The sequence below is a fragment of the Sinocyclocheilus rhinocerous genome, unplaced genomic scaffold, assembly GCF_001515625.1.
Source record: "Sinocyclocheilus rhinocerous isolate Xijiao unplaced genomic scaffold, SAMN03320098_v1.1 scaffold4149, whole genome shotgun sequence".
Classification (NCBI taxonomy): Eukaryota; Metazoa; Chordata; class Actinopteri; order Cypriniformes; family Cyprinidae; genus Sinocyclocheilus; species Sinocyclocheilus rhinocerous.
In genome coordinates this window covers 50,584-72,401 of record NW_015629059.1, presented here as the reverse complement: position 1 = coordinate 72,401, position 21,818 = coordinate 50,584, and the positions used below count along the sequence as shown (strand labels likewise).

The 21,818-nt window shown below is 35.6% G+C and overlaps 2 long non-coding RNA genes across 2 annotated transcripts in view; one reads left to right on the top strand and one right to left on the bottom strand.

Annotated features, from left to right (window-relative positions):
* Positions 1-1,638: 1,638 nt before the first annotated feature.
* The window catches only part of LOC107738672 (uncharacterized), a 29,117-nt gene continuing 8,937 nt past the window's right edge, over positions 1,639-21,818 (bottom strand). Inside the window, exon 2 of the long non-coding RNA XR_001639916.1 lies at positions 1,639-2,026. This is a non-coding gene — a long non-coding RNA (uncharacterized LOC107738672). The remainder of the gene's footprint in view (positions 2,027-21,818) is intronic.
* On the top strand, positions 2,469-3,092 carry LOC107738671 (uncharacterized). Its single transcript, XR_001639915.1, has 2 exons — positions 2,469-2,691; positions 2,830-3,092. It is a non-coding gene; the product is annotated as an uncharacterized LOC107738671 (long non-coding RNA).

The window sequence follows — 21,818 nt, the reverse complement described above, 5'->3', positions numbered from 1 at the left end:
GAAAACACCACGTGAGTAACGAATCGAGTTCTCTTTCGCTTCTTCTTGTGGTTTAAAATCGTTTGAACGTGTAAATTGGCAAATTAATCTGCGAATCACATTCGTGCCGAACTGTGGGGCCTGGTCCGTAGGCTACGTATCACGGATAAACTGCGATCCATTTTAACCTCTAATAGTATATATATATGACAGATCAGAACAATCATTCATTTACTAATTGAACATTTATTTTACATGAAACAAATTGCTACTCCATAGCAATCGCATGCAACAAACAAAAATACAGAATAATTAGAACAATCATTAATGCACAATAAATAATAGATTGTCATACCTATACACATTTTCCCCAGAACGTTTCTGCGACCCGGTATAGCAACTCTTCCACGGCCCGGAACTGGGTTGCGACCCGGTTGTTGGGGACCTCTGTAATACTGTATTCTAATGACTTTTTCTGGTAATGCAGTAATGTAACGCATTACATTTTAAATTTGTGTAATTTGATTATCGTTACTTAAGTCAATATAATTATGTTACTGACATTACAAATGTAGTGTTAAAAAAAAAAATTTCTTGCTTATCTGAAAAGTCATCCATGACTCAAAAACCACAATATGATCCGTTATGCTTATATATATATATATATAAACCCCACCCCCTCCAGCCGGTCCACGGAAAAAGGTCGGAGACCCCTGGTTTACATTATGCATTCGGCATTAATAAAACATAATGCCTTCACTTCAAATATATGTATTTTATTATATCTCACTTGAGTGAATGCAGACAACGTAATTAATAGTCATGAGTCAATAGTCAACAGCTTTTTAGACCATATTGCGTTTCATAATATTATCAGTAGAAGAATTAATAGTAGTATTTTTTATTATTATTATTATTGCTAGATTTTTATTACAGAAACACTGAATTATCAATAATGTGTCACACATCACTTCCATATAAAAATAAATGCTTGATTGACTGAAGTTTTGTTATGCTTTCAACTGTATTGCAACACTTTGTATATATTTGTATATACTATTTTGCATATTGCTCAAAAACATTTTGCATAATGTTAGATAACATTATTTTATATATTTAACTGCTAAATATTGTTGCGTAATTAATATTGTGTTCATATATTATACATACTATTTTGTATCATTTCATATTTTGTTGCAATTTGTTTTACATATTTTATTTTATAATACTATTTTATATATTGCTACATAAAATGCAGCACAGTAATCAAATTGATCTGTTCACATAATGAATCAAACTTCCCAATAATAGAGACTTCATGTGATGTCATGCTGACATGTGTCAGAATACTTTCGTAACAGTGAGGAGTTTTCAGAGCCACACGCTGCCCCTGCTGGTAGATTACATTTACATTTAGTCATTTAGCAGACGCTTTTATCCACAGCGATTTACAAATGAGGACAATGGAAGCAATCAAAATCAACAAAAGAGCAATGATATACAAGTGCTATAACAAGTCTCAGTTAGCTTAACGCAGTACACATAGCAAGGTTTTTTTTTAAATAATATAATAAATAAAAAAAACGATAGAATAGAAAAAGAATAGAGCAAGCTAGTGTTAGAGGTATTTTTTGGAGATTAGGCCTAATCTTTTTTACATTTTTTTCCTTATCTCTTTAACCCAGTTTTCCTAGTTGTAATGCTGCATGCGCAATACCATATAACATAGGTCTTCACCCCTGTTCCTGGGGACCCACTGTCCTGCAGAGTTCATCTCCAACCCTAATCAAACACACCTGAATCAGCTAATCAAGGTCTTCAAGATCACTTGAAAAGTCACAGGCCAGGTGTGCTGAAGCAGGTTGGAAATAAACTATGCAGGACAGTGGGTCCCCAGGAACAGGGTTGAAGACCTATGCCATATAACAAAAATGTGATTGTTATGCTAAACCACATTGGAATTCGAGGTTTCAATCAGACCAGAACAAAAAATAACTCTTTCATGTGTTGGGAGTGGATCTACATTACAAGGACAGTACAAAATCACCTGTCAATCAAATGGAGAATGGGACGTCCCATTCCCGAAATGTATTGGTAAGGTTTACTTAGTCGAGTTTTATTAGCAGTGTCTGCAAGCATCACTATTGCTCATTTTAAAGTAGATGCTAAAGTTTGGTACAAAACTCATCAGCACACAAGTTTCTCTTCACTTGAGCCAAGAAGCAAACCACTAGCAACCCCCCAGAACAGCCTAGCAACAGCACAAAACAACCTATAAACTAGCACCGAGGGGACAAGTTTGCATCGATAAACAAACACGACTCAAATTTTCTAATTTCTGAATTTAATTTGTATCTATTATAACATATTACATTATATCACATGTGTATGTCATATCATATAATATATTTTGAATATCTCTTCAACATATTGTGTCTTACTTAAACATTTTATTCAGATTACCTCATTCTCAAATATGTAATGTGTATTAAATATATAACATGTTCTATGCTTTAGGTCAGACCACCAGTTGTGGACCACCACCAGACGTGAACTTTGCAGATACAATAGAATTGAAAAAAGAGGAATACAAAACAAGGGAGACAGCTGAATACAGCTGCTTTAGTAAATACACTTTGGATCTGCGTCCACCTTTCTCCAGATACTTGACCTGTGAGCAAGGAGAATGGAGAGGGAATATTAGGTGTTTAAGTAAGTATGAACACGCTTCACCATATATATCATATAAACACATCATGATGTAGTCTTGTAGTTTAAGTTGTAGGTTGTGATGATTAGTTAATGAATGTATATTGTGACACTGATAGTGACATGCTGGGTTTATTTCAGAGCCCTGTACAGTGACGGTAGAGGAAATGGAAAGAAGAGGTATAGAGTTGGCCTATGCTAATCGACAAAAGATGTTCGCACCACATGATGATCACATCACCTTTATGTGTCAGAGGGACAAAGTTTCAAGAGGTGTTCCCCTAAGACAACAGTGTAATGATGGAGTGATGACTTTACCTGAGTGTGTGAGACAGTGAGAGTAAAACATTGTTGAAGCAACAAAAATAAATGTAGCAAATAAAAAAATATTGTTCCCAATTCAATTTCTAGATTTTGGATTTATTGCAAGTAAAACTAAAGAAATGCTAAAAGCAACATTTAAAATGTGCATGTTAAAAACTACATTAAACCATTTAATGCCAGCTAAGTGATATGTACAATATGTATTAAATAAAATAATAATAAAAATAAAAAGTAGCAAAATCTCTGTAAGACCAAAGACAAAGTTGCAAATTATATATATTATATATTAATAATATATTAAATATATCGTGCTGATATCGCGTTTGGTCTTGTTCTGTATCGAGTATCTTGTCAGTGTCTGCGCTTGCTTGGCCATTTGTTGCGCAGAAAATAAGGAAAGTGTGTCCAGCTGAATTAATTTAGTATTTTGTTAGACGGGTATAAAAAAGCTTAGTTTACCGCAACAGCGGTCGCGGCAGCCGTCGCGTGATGGCCTCCTCGTGTGAAGACTGAAGAGTGTAAAGACTATCAACTCTACCGTGCGACTCTACCGGGCAGGGACACCGGCAAAGGATAAGTATCGCTTTTTATTTCTCCTTTTTCCTATTACTTATTTCGCTTCTGTAATGTTTTAAAGTTTGAAGGCAGAAATATGTAAATATGTTAATCAATTCCTACTTCGTTCGCTTCTGTTTCAGTTTTTATAACCATTTCTTACTAGGTGTCAGTTGTTGTTTTTTAGCATGTGTGTTTGGCAGTGTTATTTTTTAGGATTACTGATAAACTACTGTCATTTGATTTGTATTATTTGTATTTGTTATTTATTTTAATTTTAGTTACATTATGTCTTGAATTTATTACGTCTGTATAGGTCTTATGTCTGTATACTGCTTTTATTAAGTTTTTAGTTTTATTTAATTTGAGTTATTTTATTTTACTTCAACAAAATAAATGGAAATGAAATAATATATTGAATTTATAAATGTGTGTATATATATATAAGGAAAAAAAATTAACTTAAATGATTTTAGCAAATGGCTGCAATATAACAAAGAGTGAAAAATTGAAGGGGGTCTGAATACTTTCCGTACCCACTGTATTGTATGTATATGTATGCGTGTGTGGTTGTACATACACATGTAGTTGTTTTTTTGGTGTTTGGCTTAGTGTTATGTTAGAATCATTATTATACTCTTATACCTTTTGTTCTTTAATATTTTTAATAGTTTTTAGCTTTATTTTTTGTTTTTCATTTAAATTTTAAGTTTTGAAATTGTATGCATTTGTCATTTTTATTTAATCTCTTTATTTTTAAAAGGTGTATAGGTAGTATTTATACAGTTTTAGCTTTTAGTTTGGATCTGTTTTAATACTAAAATTGATTGTTTCTGTTGTCCTCATTTGTAAGTCGCTTTGGATAAAAGCGTCTAATAAATTACTAAATAAATAAAAAATAAATAAATTAAATTAAATTAAATTAAATAATATATATATGTATATCATTTATTTTATTTTTTTTACCTTTGTGATAATGAAATGATGCTCTTAGTTTCCCACCGATTACAAATTTGACCACTACATGCTTTTATGTATTATGATCATGATTCATATGAAAGAGCAATAATACATAAATAATTGATCTTTTAATATCTATATACATTAAACTGTATTGACACATTTTCTATGCATCCTTTATGGAGATTTGACACAGTCATCATCTTTTAAAAAGACAAACTGGAATGCCAGCCATGCCATATGAAATGTTCTGCACTTTCAGAGATGACAATCTATGTAAAATACATCAACTCTTTTTAGGCTCTTCAAAAAAAAAAAGGATAATATTACACAAACATGACCAAAGTTACAGTTCTGTTCTGATGAAGCCCAGAAAATCACTGAGCCATTTGGTATTCAGACTGAGTATTTAGATTAAAGACAGCAAATTGAATTGCAACATGAATTTGTGAGGAAGAAAGCTGTCGAGTTTTTATCAAATCATTGTGGGGTGGAGCAGAGTCCTGTTTGGTGGGACAGAGGGAAGGAGACGGTTGCTTTCAGCAACATTACACAGACTTCAAAGATTCAGATCACCACTGCTCTTGAGACTGATCATGAATACATCTTTTGGAAAACAGGTAATCTGAGGTTTTCATTGGTACTAATTTATGTTTAATACTACAGAAATCTTTGCATTGATTTGTGTTAAATAAGGATAAATCAGCCTTTAATGACTAAATATTTGGTAGGTGATTCAGTCGTTTTAAACATCCAATATACTGCACAATAAATAATAATACCATGTTTGCATATCATGTTTATTTATAATAAACATGACAAACATACAAAAAAAGAAGGAGAATCAATGTGGGGTCACACATTACGCAACAGTCCACTTGGAAGAATCCCTGACAACTGTGTTTCAATTACAAAACACACGCACGAGAAGTGATACAGGGCATGATGTAAGACTCCTCCCCCCTCGCCTTCTATCGTGTTCTCTGATTGGCTGTAGGCTACCGCCGATGTCATTTAAACAAAATGTCTTTCAGGTCAAAGTTCTTGAAGTGTGTTCTTAAAATGGTCTAGGGCATTATTGTCTTGTATAAGCGCTTGGAACTCCCTTGGTGAAGGGAATGACTGACCAGTGACTGAACAAATGTTACCTTGACAACACTGCGTGTGTGTGCAGCATTCAGTATTCCATGAGTTGTTGCAAATAAATATTTCTTCTTATTATTATTTTATTCAAAGGTTGTCTAATTGTGTCTTATTTACTATTGAACTTTTTCAAACTAAACTTGCATAAACTTGCTCACACTACCTCTTAACCGTCTTAAAATCATATTTCTATCTCTGATGAAAAATATTTTGTATTACATTAAAGGGGAGGTTGATTGCGATTTCACTTTTTTAACGTTAGTTAGTGTGTAATGTTGCTGTTTGAGCTTAAAAGCCGTGCTTGCACAGGTTCTGCACGATCCTCTTCAATAATATCCTCTGCTTTTCAATCGGGCTCAAACTGATAAGCGCTATTAACGATGCCGTTGTTTACAATACAACCAGACGGAGCACATGCCACTGAGGTGAGGGGCGGGACGTTTAGACACACACTAGAGGCGGTTTGCCAATCACAACACACTGGGCTAGTTAACCAATCAGAGCCCATCACCTATTTCTGAGGGCGGGGCTTCATAAAAGCAGGACATGATCAGCGCGTTTCTCAGAGAAGGGACAGAGCGGTGTGGAATAAAGGGAAATTATGTGAAAAATTTGTTTGTTTTTTTTAAGCGAAGCATTAACACATGTTAGACTGCACCCCATAAACACAATCAAGCCTAGAAAAAAAACAGTGAACCACCCCTTTAAAATAAAGACAAATTTACTTATTCTACTTTGTATGTGAAGTGAAAATCAACCTCAACTTTGCTTTAAAATGCGTCGCAAAAACTCGTAACCGAAGATCACATGATCACAACGTGACCATCGCATGTTCCCTTCGCTAACGGACTTCTGGAAATGCCCTTCGTTAAGGGATCGTTAAACTTTCATTTGGAACATCCTTACAAATGGCGTCCCCTTCCTGAAGTGCCCTTCAAGGGTGTAAAAAGCTGTTTGGAATTCTGTCAAAATGATGTCACTGCGGTCACAGGCATGAATATATGAGTGAAAGATACATCGATCCGTTACTGCGGGAAGTAGGGGTGCTGAGGGTGCTGCAGCACCCCCTAACGTGTAGCCCAAGAAGGGGGCTGGGGGTGCGGTGTTAGAATAAATAAATGAATTTTGTAACAAAAAAATAAATAAAACAATATTCATTATAATTAATAGAAAAAAAGAAGCCTAAGCCTACAATGACCATACGCAACAGTAAAACATGAATTACGTTTAATCAAGTTGATTGTGAAAGTCGTTTCAACTTAAACTGACTTAGGAAGTCATTTGTTGCCATGACTTTTTGATCATATTATTACCTGTAACATGTCTGTGCCATGCCTAAATCAAGAATTAACGACCATTTCTACAGCCATTGCAAAGATACAGCAGAGAAAGATCAAGAGCGTCTATTTACCTCAGCAGCAACCAATCTTGCATTCTCGCATCTGCAGCGCTTATTTTGATCTTTAACGTTAGATCTTTCCTATTCTTGGAACAAAATTAATGCTTGAGGTTGATTCAGTATTACTCTTCATGAAAAGAAAAATCCCACACACACAACATCAGCAATACTACAATGACAATATTAAACATAAAACTTGTATTAACAGAACGAATAAGACATACCCGCGTTGTAACAAATAAATAAAAAGGTTTTTGGATTTTCCCCTTACTTCAAATGAATGCTTAGTTTGGCTCATTATTATTATTATTATTATTATTATAATAATGACAAATTCACTTATATTAAACTTTGAACTTATATTAACAATATGAATAAGGGAAATATGTTTTACCCGTATTGTAACACAAATAAATAAACGATCTTTGGATTTCCCCTCTCTTTAAAACGATCATAGTTTGTGGTTCATTATTAGCCTATTAATTAAAACACATCAGCCATTAAATAGTACAATGGCAAATTTGCATAGGCCTATATTAAACATCTTACTTTTATTAACAAAATGAATAAGACGGATATAGCCTACTTGCGTTGTAACCCAAATAAATAAGGTATTTTCCCTCTTTTAAAATAAATGCAATAGTTTGTGGTTCATTGTTTTATTTATTTATTTATGTATCTATTTATTTTAATGAAAACACAGCAACAATAAAGACAAACTTGCTTATATTAAACAAAGAAAAGAAGAAACTTTTATTAATACTTTTATACTTTTAAGAATGGCTAACGATAGTGTAGGCTATATTACTTATTAACGTGAATGCATACATAAACTGCCTCATTTATTCATGATGCATGTATTGTGTCAGTGATTTTGTCATTTAGCGGAATTGTACTTGCCTCATAAAATAATGCAATAAAAGCACGTAATCTCTGCGTGGCACGCCTAACAACGCTCTTTAACGGTTTACAATTAGATGGTAAATTGTTTTATAGTTTCATACCTCAATGTTTCACTCCAGCTTGTTTTTAACTTGTATTATTGACCTGAAGAAAAGCAAGAAAAAATATTCAGCAAGGACACATTACATTAATCAAAGTTGATGGTAAATATTCCTAATTCAAATAAACACTGTACTTTTGAACTTTCTATTCAGTAAAGCTGCCTGTAACTTGAACCTACATAAATTCAAACCTCAGCAAATAATATGAGATTGATTATTAGCAGGATGGTAAAGATGACTCTAGATCAGCTGCAGGCACATCTGATGACCTTAATTCATTCACATAGGAATGAAAATACACAAACACATAAACTTTCCATCAGAACACGTCATAGATGTTCTCGCCCAGCCTTTCTTGCAGTAAACTTCCTGATTGTCACCAATGCGTAAATATTCCTTTTCTTAGAAGGGTTTAATATTGTGTGCTTCAAGAATCTCAGGTGTCATTTCACACGGCTCTATGACAGAAACAAAATACAACTGACTGAACACAAAGTTCAAAACACTACATGATGGAAGAGAATCAAGAGAATCATTTGGAAAAGAAAGACTCACTCAGACATTGGAGGAGTTTCCCCATTTCCCATTCTCACACTTATATTCCTGTTGTTTGTCCAGCACATATAAATGCTTGCATCTTTTTTCCTGATGCTAAAGTCTCCATTTTCAGCAGAGGCTGTGGACAGATCTTACCTAAACAAGTAATAGTATCAGACACATTTTGAGAAGCTTTGTATTCACCTTATTTTGCAACGCAGACATAAGCTCTTTCCTGTAAATATGCGAGACATCCGATTTATTAAACTTTTTAAATTATTTGCGCTACAAACCTGTCTGTTTATGATTATGATAATAAATGTAGCTGCAAGCAGCGATTCCGGGGCCAAGCCCGAGAAGGGCTGTAGAGCGGGAAGAACAAAAACGGCAGAAATGGAACGTACATAAAGAAGAACAGATAGGTTCAGAAATACAGAAGTTCAAAATTGAACAGAAGTTCAGATGAGAATGACCAAAAAACACGCTTCTGATTCAATACGAACACACAAAAAATTGAATATCTGGAACAGAAGCAACATTAGCCACCCTGGATTCGAACCGACAACCTTAGGGGTTCTGGCCAGAGGCTTAGCAGAGTGCGCCACTCAGTTGACGGACACTCAACAGGCTGCAGAAGAAGTGTTGAGGTGGGAGAAAAATCTCACAAAAGCGTGACTTAGCATTTTACACAAAAGCACAATTGACATCCTCAGATTCGGCATGACCCAAGGAATCCATAGACACCATGATCATGTTTTCTGACTAACTGTTTAAAAGTTATAAGCCAAAATGTGCATTTTTAGTATCTCACGACCCATAGTTGGCGCTGTTCCCAAATTTGGCATGGACCCTCAGATCATGGTGATGACGAAGTTTACCAAGTTTCGTTTTGATTGATCAAAGTTTGGCCGAGATACAGTCTCTGAACCAATTTGGGTCGACCTTGTTAACTTCACAACATCATAACTTATTTTTCACTAGTAGTTAAAAAATTCTGTTCAGTCATTTCTGTGCAGCTCAGTCGAAAGATCATATGAGCAAATTTTGGGAAGAATTTAACTAAATTTGTGAGAAGAGTAGCAAAAAAACTGTTTTTCATTTACTTCAATATGGCTGACGGACACCCTTTTGGAAAATTACAAATGAGACATAGTCAGAATCGGCATAACCCAGGGAACCAAATGACATAAAATTAAGAACATTTGGACAACATTTAGCAAGAATCGTTATATCTCTGGAACAGTAGGTGGCGCTGTCTTCAATCTTCTGAGGTACATCCAGGACATGGTGTTGATGATCCCTACCAATTTCCGTGCAGATCTGAGCAAGAAATTAATAGGTCTGTTCTGCAGGGATGCATTAAATTGCTAAAAAGTGACAGTAAAGACTTTTACGTTGTTACGAAAAACTATTTCAAATAAATGCTGTTCTTTTGGACTTTCTGTTCTTAAAATACCCTGAAAAAATGATTGCAGCATAACTGTTTTCAACATTGAAAATAATGAAAAATTAGCAAATTAGCATATTAGAATGATTTCTAAAGGATCACGTGACACTGGTGACTGAGTATCGAGAGTAAGAGTATTACTTAGTATTATAAAAAAAATGAATTGTTTTATTACGTCTTAAATTGATTTTTCCGTACATTTCTGCCATTTGTTCATAAATTGACAGTCACCACTGATAAGCTACCACTAAATATTGTAGAAACTTAATTTGCTGTAAAGTTGCTTTGCAATGATTTGTATCGTGAAAAGCGCTGTACAAATAAACTTGACTTGACACAGAGTTTGGTTTCTTCTATTTCCTCCCATTTTATGTACATTTTTTTGGGTTTTACTAACTTAAAAGAGATTGAATAGAATAAATTTCCTCTTTTAAGGAAACACTTTTAAGCATTTTATTTCTATAGAACTCAGTCTTACATAAACCAAATGTAATCAGTTTGTCTACTAGAGCAGGGAATTTCAAATTGGAAACAAAATATTCAGAAACATAATTTTTACTTCTGTCGGGACCACTATCGTCAAAGATGACTGACAATTAGCATACAGTTTGGATTAGCGGTACCGCTATGCTCTGGTCAATGACTTCCTGCTCATCCATGCAGCCTAGCATGGATAAGAGCAGGGAGAGCAGCGATAACCCCCCTAGGGTAAACAGAACAGACCAACATAAATGCATTGCAGATATTATTAATGTTCAATAATTTAATGTACACATTTTAGAAATTAGTCTGATTCAAAGGGGAATCAGAAGGCTGAATCCTGACTGGACGAGAGGAAGAGCTGGGGATGAAGGAGGGCAATTAGCTATTGAGCCAACACGAAGCTGCTGATAATACTGAAGGAGCTTACATATAGAATGCTGTGATAGGCATCGTATCCCTATTGGTAGTCGAGGAGCAGCTGAGAGTCAGCTGATGTGAGCTTGACTGACATGACCTGCCAGAACTAACGCTACGCTTGATTTCGGTAAGGACCACTGTCGTCAAAGATTATTGACAATTAGCATACAGTTTGGATTGGCGGTACAGCTATGCTCTGGTCAATGACTTCCTGAGCATCCATGCACTGCAGCCTAGCATGGAAAAAAGCCGGGAGAGCAGCGATAACCCCCAAAACACAACTGATCCCCAACACAAACTGACAGTGAAAATCTCAATGCCTTAAAGCAACACTATGTAGTTTTTCTACCTTAAAATAATGTCTATAAATTATTTCAGTGGTAGAATACCTCTTAACCGGATGAATTCTACTGCCGCTGCTACCTGAGCAGCCTCCTAGCCACTAGAACCACACTCTGTAAGTTTCGTGTTCGGGTCGGTACACACAGCCCCGCCCATCCCCTGCCAACAGAAGAGTGTGACCTGCTTTACGGCATACGTCACATATTTTACTCGTAGCCTGGGTGGAGTTAGCCAACAGCTAACTATAAGACAAAACAATCTAATATGCAAGTCTCAAAACCAACGCCATGGCAGAGCCAGCAAAGAAACCAAAAAGGGATTTGTCGGAGGAAGCGACCAAAAGAAAGAGAGAGAGTGATCGGACACGTGCCCGAACACAAATCAATATCAGACGGGCTTACAAGTCTGTAACCTAAAGCGCTCCCAAAATAGTGAACAGTTTTCGGGCATTGGCTGTAACCATGTGTACCATGTCTGCTTCGACACCCAAGATCCAGAAACTAATTCCCCAGTCTACTTCACGTCTGAACGGTTATTCAAATAAAAAGGCTATGTTACTTTACAGCCTTATGACTTTACAAACTTAAGACAATGTCCGATGTAGGCTATTATGGACATTATGGCTACATGATTATGCGGACAACATTTTATTCTATTATACAAATTACACCCTTTGCAAACAATGCTACATACGAACTATGCGAGCAAAAAAACTAGGCAAACATACCACCATTCTTTTTTGTCACTGTAGTTTTCAATTCTGGAGTAACAATAAATAAAAATATGTAATGATATTTGTAGAACATAGTTTAACACGGGCTACTTTACCTGGTCGGTGGACATGGTTTCAAAACGAGGTTTCTCCATTCGCTGGTTCTGTCAGCTTAGTCAACAAATTCCCGTGTATTGCACTGCCCACGGGCAAGCTTATACAGCAACAGTATTTACGACACTGGTAACAGACAATTATGCTTATCAACCACATGGGGGAAACGTGAGAAAAAGTTACATGGTGTTGCTTTAAGCAGCAAGCATGTTGCCCTAACCCAATGACTCAACGAGTATGTTGCCAAAACCTGCATAAGCCATAGCAACAAGCATGTTGCCCTTAACCAGATGACCTAACGAGTATTTTCCGAATACCTGAAAAGCTTAAGCAACAACATGTTCTTAATAACAACCAGATAGCCTTTAGACAAGCATGTTTGCAACAGAACCCAATATGCTCCCAATATAACCGTAGCTTTAAGAACAAGCATCTTCCAATAGCAACCAGACAGCTCTGGAACAAGCATGTTTCCAATACAACTGATTGAACAATCGTGTCCGATATTCAAACAGAATCAACACTGAACCAACCTCACCGAACAACGCCCGCTTACCATTTTCTCCCCGGAGCTGTGCCACAGCTGATTCTGATTCTGTCCGCGTCATAATCGTTATTTCCTGTTTATCATCGCAAAGCTGCCTGAATCTGCTGTTTACTGCTATACAAATAAAGGCGACCAGACTTGATAGTTTAAAGCACAGCATGTTGCAGCAACAAGCATGTTGCCAATGACAATAGATAATAATGCACATTGCCAATATGATCGCATAAGCCTAGCACGAGCATTTTACTGAAAACGACTAAATAAACCTAAGCCACATGGATAGCCTTAGCAACAAGCATGTTGCCAATAATCTGAAAGCATTAAAAGGAACTTAGCTTAGCTTCGTAAAGACATTCAGAGCTCTGACGTGGATGCTTGATCTCTTGATATCCTTCTTGATGCGGGGAGTGCGAATCCCATCTGAACTTGTTCTTGAGTCAGTCACATAGTATAACTCATGGAGTTCATGTCAATAATGCAGCGATGCGAGAAGCAATACTAACTCAGTCACTTCCAAATCAGGCAGCTTATGATCGATGCAGCGTATTCACGTGTTCGAGTTCACAAACTAATAGCTACTGAGTCAACATGAAGCTGCTGATAATACAGAAGGAGCTTATATATGGAATGCTGTGAATTGAGTCGTATCCCTATTGGTAGAAGAGGATCAGCTGAGAGTCAGCTGATGAGAGCTTAACCGACATGACCTGCCAAAACTAACGCTACGCTTGATAATTGTCAAAATTTACTTAAATAATTAAATATAATAAATTAAACAAATTAAAGGGGTCATAAGATGTTGCTAAAAAAAGAAAATAATTTGGTGTATTTGGTGTAATGCAACGTGTTTAGGCGGTTAAACACATTATTACATTAACACATTATTTTCCACATAATGTACATTATTGTTTCTCCTCTACACTGTAAAAAGTAATCACTGAATCTACTTAAGAAAAGCGAGTAAACATAACTGATTTTTACAAATTTGTTGAATTTACTTAGTTACACTGTGTTATGTGAACTTAGGTGTGCTGTGATTGGCCAGCTATCCAGTGCGTTGTGATTGGCCGAATACCTCAAGCGTGTGACGGAAATGTTACGCCCCTTACCATACTGTAATGCCGTGTCCCAGCGCGACAAGACAAAACCAGTAAAACCCATTATAAACGAGCCATTTGTTGCATCCAGTGGGGACATATTTACTGATTATAATGACTTATACTGTCTTCTTACATGTTGTGTTGCATATTGCGCTGCGTAAACATAAAACCATGTCTGTATTTGTGATCGGAGAAACGACAAACAACAAGCGCTACTCTACACTGCTTAAAACTCGCGTTTGAATCGTCAGAGGCAAATTCTTCAAATATGAAAATGTACTAACAGGCTGTGAGTCAGAAGAGCCAGACTGTCCTTGCAACAATGTTAATTTCGTTGACGAATAATTTTCGTCATAATTCTCGTCAACAAAATTTTTTTCACTGACGACAATGAGACGATAACGAACTAAAACTCTTTTTGAATGACAAAAACTATGATGAATATTTATTAGCATTTTTGTCAACGAATAAAAACGAGATGAAAATGTTAGGGAGGGACGATTTGGGAAGAGATTCATTCAGGACGAATATGCTGAGTGGTTCGGTGGTTAGATGCGTACATATGAACCGGCGGGACAAAAGCTAACATACACTTGCTGCACGTCTCATAAAACCTTCAAAAATGTAAATATGTGGGAGTACGAGAAGAGCAGACATATTGATAAATCTGACGACGCAAGAGAGAACTAATTTCGGTCCGGTTTTCTGAGTGCAGACACTGAAGCATACACACACAGGAAGCGCGTCTCACAGTGCGCAAGTACTCTTTTGCTTCGCATGAATGGAGAATTACACACAAAATGATGTTGAATTGTCCGTTTTGAGAGGATTCTTGTAAACACAGTTGATTACGTCTTAAGTGAATGTAAACAGTAGATCAAGCAACAAAAGAAAGACAAAAAGTCACTCACTGCTCTTGACTGAAAAACTTTAGTAGCCCTAAAGATTCATCTAAATTTATTTATAGAAATAAATATGTCTGCTTGAAAGAATGAAGAATATTGATAAACAAGTTGCTATAAAGAATGCATAATTAGCCTATACTGTATAACCATTGGTATTTCATTAAAATGAAGACGAAGAGAGATGTTCACTTCTCCATGAGAAGTGGTTTTATTTAATTTTAACATAAAGGCATGTTGTGTGTCACCGCAGTTAAATCGGTGTCTATCATGATAAAACCTTAATATCAAACCTATATAATGAGTTTGCATTTATTAAGCATTTCTCTAAAATTTCCACTGTAACTAAACCCACTAGATTTTAGCCAACTAAATTTACTGTAGATTTAGTCGACTAAAATCTTATAATATTTAGTCAACTAAAACTAGACTAAAACTAAAAACAATTCAGATGACTAAAATATGACTAAAACTAAATGGCATTTTAGTCAAAAGACTATGACTAAAACTAAATCAAAATTTGCTGTCAAAATTAACACTGCTTGCAAAGTTGGAATTGCCCCACTTTATAGAAACAGACACAGGCATTGTAGACTACTCTCCCAGGAAACAGTCCTCGTCCGTCATAAAATGTGCTGCATACATCTGAATATTTGGGTTGAACTGTTCCGGAACAGTGTTGTAAATACAACTTAACCACTGATTTCTAGTTGTGTCCTCTTTTGGAAGGCCAAACAAAGTAGTTTCGCTTTCATAATGAAACACACAGCGTCTCCCCAACATGGCGGCGGCGGCAGCAACAACACGAATATCTCTTTGGATTTGAGACTTTAGTCTTTGCAACTTTACAGATCTTCTTTATGCACCAAGAGCTTGTAACACTCCAAAGAGAAAGGAAAAATTGAAATCGCATCTTATGACCCCTTTAAATATAATTAAATTAAATATTTTTACACATATTTATTGATTTTTTATGATTATAGTGTTGTTGTTTTTTTTCATTATGTTTTAAAAAAATACATATTTGTGTTTATTCTGTTCTACTCACAAAAAATGTATTTAACATTTGTTTTTAAAAAATCTGCACGCGTGGAAAACAAATAAGTTCTACATGACATAAATGAGAGTGAAATAGTGTTACAGGTAAACCAGCTTGTTATATTTTACATATAATAAAATATGTTTTTTTTTTGTTTTTTTTAAATGCCCTGTTGACGGACAAACAGGAGAGAAAATATTTAATTTAATCGTAAACTATTTCATATATTCAGCTTCTGATTTGCTGAACAACAAGACATAAATAAATTGTGAAATAGCAAAAGATCCCTGCAAATTATTTTACTTGGTCCAAAGCTTTGCCTCATCTACTTACAAAAACATCAATTCCAGTATTTTTGTATTTGATCTTCCTATACAAAGAGCATTTCATGTTTGCACAGAGTATTTGCTTTGCAGTGGTTCAGTTTGCTGACTATGTAAAATGTGTTACGACAGCAGTTCCAATGGACCGAAGCTCACATTAATCAATGTTTTGGATTACATCACACATAGGAGAAAAGCATTATAAGGTATTTTTCAATGTGTGTGTGTGTGTGTGTGTGTGTGTGTGTGTGAGAGAGAGAGAGAGAGATTAAGGATGTTTATAATAACTTATGTTCAAGTCATATGTGGAAGTGTCCTAACTGATCCAATACCACTCAAGATCTGTATCAAGACTGGGTGCCCTTGGAGTGCTGTTAACTTCATACTAGCGATTAATTCCTGGCTGAAATGAATGTGTCAGTGCGCACCAGTATGTGTGCGATCCCCAAACCCATTGCAGGCTTATGCGGATGATGTGGAAATATCTTCACGAGATGTAATTCATAATATGCTCCTCTGTACGGATGACTTCATAAGGTGGTCAGGTCTGGATATTGAACATACAAAATTTGCTGCGTATTACAAAAGATGGAGTGGAGGAAATAGATGGTATAAATCAAAGTGTGACAAACCTCCGTTCTTTGCATTAGCACGTAAACCTATCCGTCATGAAACCTATCTTTATCTGGGGCATACATTCAATTTTATTGGTGACTGGGAGGAACAGGTTACGGAGCTGTGTCATGAATTTACCCGAAGACTTGCATTGATCGACTCCTCCCCCATCCCCATAATGATGAAAATCGAGGCTATCGGATTGATTGTAATAACTAAAATTCAACATCTCCTTCTGAATGTTCATATCCCACAATGCACACTTTCAATACTGTACAATGAAACGGTAAAGCTAGTGAGAAAATGTCTCAATAGCCATACAACCCGAGACCTATCTATTTTCCAGTCGAGCCGAGACAGAGGTCTTGGAGTTCCAAATATTGAATGGATTTACACTGCCTCCAGAATAAGTCATCTTCTTAATATGCTGAACAATGACGATACAACTGTCAGAGAGTTGGCATGTGAGTCACTCTTTTTACATCTACAGTGGCACAAAATACCAGCTGCTTCACACAACGAGTGTGAGAATATAATGAGAATATAATAACAGACCCGTGTATATGTACTCTAGCAGTACTCAACACAGAAAGTACACCTCATCAACTATTGACCAATAACGTAATAGTCTCACTTCTTCACCTGAGACAAACCCAAAATGCCATTGGATGGGCTTGAAACTGCAGAGAAAATTAGCACTTCTCCAACCGGCCGACCATTCAGTTTCGCATTCTGTTTTGACAAACCCTTCAATCTCAGAGGACATTCTCATTTTTACGATTAAAGCACAACTACAATGTCTCCTAACAATATACAATCAGTCAATATGGTACCCGTCAAATTACAATCCCCTATTGTCCGTTACATCAAAATCAACAGGAAAATGAAACAGTTGCCCACATCTTAAATGGATGCTGTTGTTACAATATGGGGGTAGAATTGTTGCATTATTCCAAATAAATAGATTATGATCCACAAATAAATGTAAAGCGATTAACAAAAACCAAACAAATTGACAAAATAAATAGAATGAGATCCACAAACAAATCTTAGAGTTTTTTACAAAAAAGATTTGTAAATAAAAACATATTCACAAATATCCTTTTATTCTACAAACACAACTTTGCCTGGCATTTATTTGTGAATCACGTCCTGTGTGTTTGTGGATCGCTGCGTGCATTTGTGGATTTTGAAACATTTCTAGCATCACGACGCTGACAATCCACAAATGCGTGACTCCACCCACCGTCTGCTCAGGCCAATCAGATAACAGCCACACTTCGCTGACCAATCATAGCACGTTCTCGCTATAACCAATCACGTTTTGCTTTACAATCAGGGCGGGAGCAGATTTATTTAATTGCACCCCTGTAAGGAACTGCATTCTATGGACACTTCGTTCAGATTGAGTGCTGTTTGCGTGGCTAAAAAAACCTGTTTCCAAAAGATTGTAGGAGTGTAAGACTTCTTTATGTTTCCATCAGGATCAGTGAATGAGGATAAACTCAGAATTATACACAATTTATGATCATTCACAGATCCCGAACATCATCAGTACTACCCTCGCGATGCGTCCAAAGCAAATAGAAATCTACTGCAATTCTGTCTACTCTGGACGAGGCGCGACACGATGAAGGACAATGATTTGCACATTTGCTTTGATGCGTCCAATTGCAGTTACAGTTGTTGCAGCGGAGCGCGACAGCGAGCAAAGACACTGCGTAAGACATGGCATGGCTTATTTAGCCTTTTAAATCACAATCGCGGTAACAAATATAGAGCATAATAACACGTATAATATCAATTATGGGCCAAAATGACCATCTGGGTACCTGTCTCAGCATCACTGCAACGTGTAGTACTGGAGTTTTGCAAGTGGACAATGTACTTTGGATGCTGTTAAGTAAATTTAACAAACAAAACTAGTAAGTCTGATTCATATGAAATATTTCTTTTGCGTGATCAAGTGTTTTAACCAATAAATACCTCTTATATCCATTTATTTTCAACATTTATTTTCAACACACCTGCACCACATTTAAAAAAGAACCCACCTATATTTTTCCCTCCCCAAATATGGCAATAACTTTGTAATATGTGTAATTAATGTTTGAAAATATTATTTATAATGCTATATACATCATAAGATCCACATAGCTGCTCATATCCATATCCATATCCATCCCATCCAAACTGCTTCACTGAAAAACTGGAAAACGCTGTTATGTTGGCTGTTGTGTGACGGCAATTTAACCTGTTACACAAACTCGCATGTTTATCATGAGGTTGAATCAAGTAATTTATTAGTTAGTTGCTTATTGATGCTTTTCTTTCCATCTTGAATGGCGCTTCCATAACGCGTTTGTATCCAGTATATAGCATTGTACAGCCGTGATTTTCAAAAGCATGTAAAATATACTGTGGCTTGGCTTGATACACAGTCTAATGATCTAACGAAATCCAATTTTAAACATCTTTTACTGTATTAATTTTTATGGCCCTTATATTTCCTATTTGAGCCAATGCATATTATGAATGAAGTTATTTCAGGAAGAGACCGCCCTGATTGTAAAGCAAAACGTGATGGGTTATAGCGAAAACGTGCTACGATTGGTCAGCGAAGTGTGGCTGTTATCTGATTGGCTCGAGTAGACGGTGGGTGGAGTCACGCATTTGTGGATTGTCGGTGTCTTGATGCTAGAAATGTCTCAAAATCCACAAATGTGTGAATTTAATTAATGTTTATGAAACTCTGAGATTTACTTGTTTTTTGTCAATATATTTATTTTTTTGTAAATCACTTTACATTTATTTGTGGATCATAATCATATTTATTTGGAATAATGCAACAATTCTACCCCCATATTACAAAGGACTGTATGTGGCCAGACACGATCGCCAATGGCAGGCAAAGTTGTGTTTGTGACAAAAATGTATTTGTGAATGTTTTTTATTTGCAAATCTCATTTTATTTATTTGTGAATTTAATTAATGTTTATGAAACTCTGAGATTTATTTGTTTTTTGTCAATATATTTATTTTTTTGTAAATCACTTTACATTTATTTGTGGATCATAATCTATTTATTTGGAATAATGCAACAATTCTACCCCCATATTACAAAGGACTGTATGTGGCCAGACACGATCGCCTGGTTGATCTGATTGTAAAGGACTAGAAAGAAATACATAGAGACAGCGAGATTTATCAGCATACTACTGTTGAATTGAACTGGTTCTATCATAACAAATCTGACAGTGACTATTTCAAAAACATTCCAAACATTCCTGACATTGTAATTGTAAATGAGGCTTTGAACTCTGTATTTGTTATTGAGGTTGGCTGTTGTTTTGATCTGTATCTGGATACCTGCTATCTTTCCAAACTGCTGAAATATCAGCCATTGGTTGAAGCTATCCATCAACTTGACTCTCATTGTAAGTTAATTACCCTAGTATTTGGAAGTCTAGGCCATGTGCATAAGAATGTGATTAGAGAGTTGCAGTTGGGGGATTGCAAAAAAAAGAAAGCAAAAACACTTGCGAAATTCTGTTCAGTTTCAGCCATTATAGGGAGCATCCTGTATATGAGCCATGTATTCCTGCCATCTTGCAAAATGACTTCCCAAGGTATTTGGATTCCGTTTTTTTGGATCCAAATAAAATAATAAAGTGTGTGTGTGTGTGTGTGTGTGTGTGTGTGTGTGTGTGTGTGAAAATTCAGATGTAAGCCCCTTTGTAATCGTAAGCAGTGTTGGGGGTAACGCATTACAAGTAACGCAAGTTACGTAATCAGATTACTTTTTCAAGTAACTAGTAAAGTAACGCATTACTTTTTAATTTAGAAGGAAATATCTGAGTTACTTTTTCAAATAAGTAACGCTAGTTACTTTGTTTCCCATGTCTTGACTGACAGCTCTCGTGTTGCCATGTTGAGAGAAATCGGGAGTAAGTGCAGAGGCGTTGTGTGTGCTGTGATGTATCTGATGTAGTACTATAGACTAAATATGAACATTATTTACTCTTCTCACTGCACAAAAATAGATTCAGTATTCCTCAAAATGAATGAAAACAGTCAAATGCAAACTCAGAATATTATATAAACCTGCAATAATTAAATATGTTAAATAAGACAAATATCATTTATGTATTTAATCCCATTTTATTAACCAATGTCTTTGCTACTGACTTTCGATGATCTAATTCAACCATACTAATAAGCAAAAATGACACATTTGTGTTTCATTTTTGTTATTGCTGAATAGTGTTGAACTTTCTTCTCCTACATCATATTCTTCATGTAATTAGTTTGAGCTGCGCCCTCTGCTGTACAGACGTGAATTTGCATTTCCTTCAGCCTCAGGCGTATTCAATTCACTTCTGTTGTGAAAAGGGCTTTTACATTTGTAAAAGAAGAACTTTTTTATATTAAAAACAAACAAGCAAGCCCTGCCCGGATTTAAAAATGAACGCATTACTTTCCATAGAATTTACTTTCCCTTCAGCCTGAGGCTTATTCATTTCACTTTTGGTGTGAAAAGGCTTTTATATTTGCCAAAAATATAACTTTTTTTTATATTAAAAACAAACAAGCAAGCCCTGCCCAGATTTAAAAAGTAACTCAAAAGTAACATAACGCATTACTTTCCATAAAAAGTAACTAACGTAATTAGTTGCTTTTTTAGGGAGTAACGCAATATTGTAATGCATTACTTTTAAAAGTAACTTTCCCCAACACTGTTCATAAGTAACTGTAATTTAATTACACTTTTTTACTCAGTAACTGTAACTGATTACAATTACATTTATTTTGTAATGAAATTACACAATTCCGTTACATGTAACTACTTACTCCCCAACACTGTGTACTATTGCAATGTGTGAAGACTTGAAAGTGTTGTGAATCTTCATCTCACTCATTTCTAATGAGACAAATTCATTCATCACATAATGTTCTTCTTGAATCAATATATAAAATACATGAACCATTTAAAAACATCTAACAGGATTAAGCAGTAAATATGGCAGTTATTTTGGAATCTGCCTTTTGCTTCCTGTTCATACGTTACAGAAATTTGACTCAAGAAGTTTGACTTCTCTAAGGTAACTTTTTGTTGTGTCCAAATAACAAATATGAATTGCTGCATCAGATATATATACTGTATATA